Below are 5,675 nucleotides of genomic sequence, written 5' to 3' on the forward strand. Positions count from 1 at the left end.
TGTGAGAGAAGTCTTATGCATCTTGCGTCATGAGAAGCTTTATGCCAACCTCCCCAAGTGCACCTTTGCTCAAAACAAGTTGGTTTTCCTTGGATTTGTGGTTTTCGCTAATGGGATTGAAGTTGATTCTTCCAAGGTGGAGGCCATCCACAATTGGCCTACTCCTACAAATATTGGCCAAGTCCGAAGTTTTCATGGACTTGCCGGTTTCTACCACCGCTTTGTGAAAGATTTTAGCACCATTGCTTGCCCTTTGAATGAACTTACCAAAAAGAATGTTCCGTTTGTGTGGGGCAAGGCCCAACAAAATGCTTTTGATGAGTTGAAGAAACGCCTTACCGAAGCTCCCCTTCTTGTCCTTCCAAACTTTGCAAAAACTTTTGAGATTGAGTGTGATGCGAGTGGACTTGGTATTGGTGGCGTTCTTATGCAAGATGGCAAACCCGTGGCATATTATAGCGAGATGTTGGATGGCGCACACCTCAACTATCCTATTTATGACAAGGAGCTCTATGCTTTAGTTCGTGTTCTTGAGATTTGGCAACACTATCTTTGGCCAAAAGAGTTTATCATTCATTCCGACCATGAGTCTTTGAAGTATTGGAAAAGCCAACACAATTTGAACAAACGACATGCAAAATGGGTTGAATTCATTGAGTCCTTTCCGTATGTAATCAAATACAAGAAGGGCAAGGACAATGTAGTGGCGGATGCTCTTTCCCGCAAAAACACCCTTTTGCTTACTCGCTTGGATTTTCATGTCTTGGGACTTGAGGAGATCAAAGAACTCTATCCTTCCGATTCTATCTTTGCACCGATATTTGAGAAGTGTTCCGTTGAACGAGGATTTGATGATTTGTATTTGCATGATGGCTACTTGTTTAAAGCTAACAAGATTTGCATACCCGAGTCTTCTCTTCGAAAGTTACTTTTGCAAGAGTCACATGGAGGTGGCCTTATGGGACACTTTGGACGGGAGAAGACATATGTGATGCTTTCGACCCACTACTATTGGCCAAGAATGTACCGCGACGTGGAACGCCTTTGCCGCCGGTGCACAACTTGCTTACAAGCTAAGTCTACCTTCAACCCTTATGGCCTTTATACACCATTGCCTATTCCTCATGCCCCTTGGTCGGATATTAGCATGGATTTCATCCTAGGATTTCCTCGCACCAAACATGGTCATGATTCAATATTTGTGGTAGTGGATAGGTTCTCTAAGATGGCTCATTTCATACCTTGCCATAAGACCGATGATGCTTCACACATTGCGTCTTTGTTTTTCAGGGAAATTGTTCGCCTACACGGAATACCGGCAAGCATTGTGTCGGATCGAGACGTCAAATTCATGAGCTATCTATGGAAGTCGCTCATGGCAAAGTTTGGAGTGAAGCTCTTGTTCTCATCATCCTCGCACCCGCAAACGGACGGACAAACAGAAGTGGTCAATCGAAGCCTCTCCACTCTTCTACGCATACTAGTGAAGAAAAACTTGAAGTCATGGGAAGAGTGCCTTCCACACGCGGAGTTCGCCTACAACCGCGCCAAGCACTCTACAACATCAAGGAGTCCCTTCATGGTAGTCTATGGCTTCGACCCTCCCACGGCACTCGACATACTACCACTTCCCCTTCATGAGAGGACAAACATGGACTTCGACAAGCGCACCGCCGCCATGAAGAAAATACATGAAGAAACAAGAGAAACCATTCAAGAACATGTGCTTCGTCAAGCTACCCGCCTCAACGCCAAGAAGAAGGAACACATATTTGAAGAAGGCGACCTCGTTTGGATCCACCTCCGGAAGGAAAGATTCCCTCATGAACGCAACTCAAAGCTCAAGCCAAGAGGAGATGGCCCCTTCAAGGTCCTCAAACGCATCAACAACAACGCCTACGTCATCGACATCCCGACCTCCAAGTACTTGGTGAGCAACACGTTCAACGTTTCAAACTTATCGCCATATCATGAAGATGAGGAGGAACACGAGTCGAGGACGACTCTTTCCCAGGGGGGGAGATGATGCGGGGTGGCCTTCGGACACCTCCACACCAAGACCAACAAGTCCCCCAAGTGGACCAATGACGCGGGCTCGAGTTAAAGCGCTACATGATAAGGTGAACTCGCTCCTCACCACCCTTGACCTCGGTACACCTTTGGATGGAATGCTACCTCATGCCGATATGCTTTGTGTCATTAGGTACAAGGTGCGTCAAGACCCCGGAGAGGAGGACACACCGTGGTCAAGGGAAGGAGAGGAGAAGCCGGACCTGAAGATGGGCTTGAAGCTGGACCCGACTGATACGTCTCCGACGTATCGATAATTTCTTATGTTCCATGCCACATTATTGATGATATCTACATGTTTTATGCACACTTTATGTCATATTCGTGCATTTTCTGGAACTAACCTATTAACAAGATGCCGAAGTGCCGATTCTTTTTCTGCTGTTTTTGGTTTCAGAAATCCTAGTAAGGAAATATTCTCGGAATTGGACGAAATCAACGCCCAGGGTCCTATTTTGCCACGAAGCTTCCAGAAGACCGAAGAGGAGACGAAGTGGGGCCACGAGGTGGCCAAACCATAGGGCGGCGCGGCCCAAGCCCTGGCCGCGCCGACCTAGGGTGTGGGCCCCTCGTGACGCCCCTTGACCTGCCCTTCCGCCTACAAATAGCCTTCGTCGCGAAACCCCCAGTACCGAGAGCCACGATACGGAAAACCTTCCAGAGACGCCACCGCCGCCAATCCCATCTCGGGGGATTCAGGAGATCGCCTCCGGCACCCTGCCGGAGAGGGGAATCATCTCCCGGAGGACTCTACGCCGCCATGGTCGCCTCCGGAGTGATGTGTGAGTAGTCTACCCCTGGACTATGGGTCCATAGCAGTAGCTAGATGGTTGTCTTCTCCTCATTGTGCTTAATTGTCGGGTCTTGTGAGCTGCCGAACATGATCAAGATCATCTATCTGTAATTCTATATGTTGTGTTTGTTGGGATCCGATGAATAGAGAATACTATGTTATGTTGATTATCAATTTATATCTATGTGTTGTTTATGATCTTGCATGCTCTCCATTACTAGTAGATGCTCTGGCCAAGTAGATGCTTGTAACTCCAAGAGGGAGTATTTATGCTCGATAGTGGGTTCATGTCTCCGTGAATCTGGGGGAGTGACAGAAACCTCTAAGATTATGGATGTGATGTTGCCACTAGGGATAAAACATTGGTGCTATGTTCGAGGATGTAGTTACTGATTACATTACGCGCAATACTTAATGGAATTGTCTGTTGTTAGCAACTTAATACTGGAAGGGGTTCAGATGATAACCTGAAGGTGGACTTTTTAGGCATAGATGCATGCTGGATAGCGGTCTATGTACTTTGTCGTAATGCCCAATTAAATCTCACAATACTCATCATAATATGTATGTGCATGGTCATGCCCTCTCTATTTGTCAATTGCCCAACTGTAATTTGTTCACCCAACATGCTGTTTATCTTATGGGAGAGACACCTCTAGTGAACTGTGGACCCCGATCCAATTCTCTATACTGAAATACAATCTATGCAATCTTGTTCTACTGTTTTCTGCAAACAATCATCTTCCACACTATACATCTAATCCTTTGTTACAGCAAGCCGGTGAGATTGACAACCTCGCTGTTTCGTTGGGGCAAAGTACTTGGTTTGTGTTGTGCAGGTTCCACGTTGGCGCCGGAATCCCTGGTGTTGCGCCGCACTACATCTCGCCGCCATCAACCTTCAACGTGCTTCTTGGCTCCTACTGGTTCGATAAACCTTGGTTTCATACTGAGGGAAAACTTGCCGCTGTACGCATCACACCTTCCTCTTGGGGTTCCCAACGGACGTGTGCTGTACACACCATCAAGCAATTTTTCTGGCGCTGTTGCCGGGGAGATCAAGACACGCTGCAAGGGGAGTCTCCACATCCCAATCTCTTTACTTTGTTTTTGTCTTGCTTAGTTTTATTTACTACTTTGTTTGCTGCACTAAATCAAAATACAAAAAAATTAGTTGCTAGTTTTACTTTATTTGCTATCTTGTTTGCTATATCAAAAACACAAAAAAATTAGTTACTTGCAGTTACTTTACTTATTTCATTATGTTTCCCTTTAATTTTACCGTAAAAAACATGCCGGTAGGGCGCGGGTCTATAATTGGGAGAAATAATATAGAAGAATTTTTCAATCATGTTAGTACCGTTGATGATTTTGAAGATAGACACTTGGTAGACCTTGCTCCTACTTATGAAATTGCTGCTGCTGCTTTAGTTCGCATGTTGGAAACTAAATTTGTTAATCTCAATCCTATAATCCAACACATGTTTCTTACACTCGGTGATATGGAAGAAGGGGAAAAGAAAGATTTTGTTTTAGAAACCCTTCTTAGAGAATTTGGTGGTCTAGCAAGAGAGACTAGAAAGGTCTTTACTAAATATAATATGCTTGGTTCTCACACCAATTTTGTTAGTCTCCTTGAAAAAATGGATATGGATAGAATAAAGTACACTAATAACGTTAATGATGGTGGGGAGATCAAAGCACCAATACCATGCAAGCTCCTAGCAATGAATGATGCACTAGAAAATAACTATGCTTGGCTTGTTCCTGAAAATTTGTTTGATGAGAGTAGCAAGCCCAAGACTAATGAAAAGGGAGACGCTAAAACTTATGTATCCAATATACTATGCTTGGCTGAGAAAACTCCAAACCCCTCTGTAGATGCACCATCCTTTGATAATACTTGATGCACACTTTCTGCGCCTAGCTGAAAGGCGTTAAAGAAAAGCGCTTATGGGAGACAACCCATGTTTTTACTACAGTACTTTGTTTTTATTTTGTGTCTTGGAAGTTGTTTAATACTGTAGCAACCTCTCCTTATCTTAGTTTAGTGTTTTGTTGTGCCAAGTAAAGTCGTTGATAGTAAAGTTCATACTAGATTTGGATTACTGCGCAGAAACAGATTTCGTTGCTGTCACGAATCTGGGCTGTTTTCTCTGTAGGTAACTCAGACAATTATGCCAATTTACGTGAGTGATCCTCAGATATGTACGCAACTTTCATTCAATTTGAGCATTTTCATTTGAGCAAGTCTGGTGCCTCAATAAAATTCGTCAATACGAACTGTTCTGTTTTGACAGATTCTGCCTTTTATTTCGCATTGCCTGTTTTGTTATGTTCGATGGACATTTCGATTCCATTGACTTTCAGTAGCTTTGTGCAATGTCCAGAAGTGTTAAGAATGATTATGTCACCTCTGAACATGTATATTTTGATTGTGCACTAACCCTCTAATGAGTTGTTCTAAGTTTGGTGTGGAGGAAGTTTTCAAGGATCAAGAGAGGGAGATGATACAACATGATCAAGGAGAGTGAAAGCTCTAAGCTTGGGGATGCCCCGGTGGTTCACCCCTGCATATATCAAGAAGACTCAAGCGTCTAAGCTTGGGGATGCCCAAGGCATCCCCTTCTTCATCGACAACATTATCAGGTTCCTCCCCTGAAACTATATTTTTATTCCATCACATCTTATGTGCTTTGCTTGGAGCGTCGTTTTTGTTTTTGTTTTGTTTGAATAAAATGGATCCTAGCATTCTTTGTGTGGGAGAGAGACACGCTCCGCTGTAGCATATGTACAAATATGTCCTTAGGCT

This window comes from Lolium perenne, chromosome 4 (genome assembly GCF_019359855.2).
Source record: "Lolium perenne isolate Kyuss_39 chromosome 4, Kyuss_2.0, whole genome shotgun sequence".
Lineage (NCBI taxonomy): Eukaryota > Viridiplantae > Streptophyta > Magnoliopsida > Poales > Poaceae > Lolium > Lolium perenne.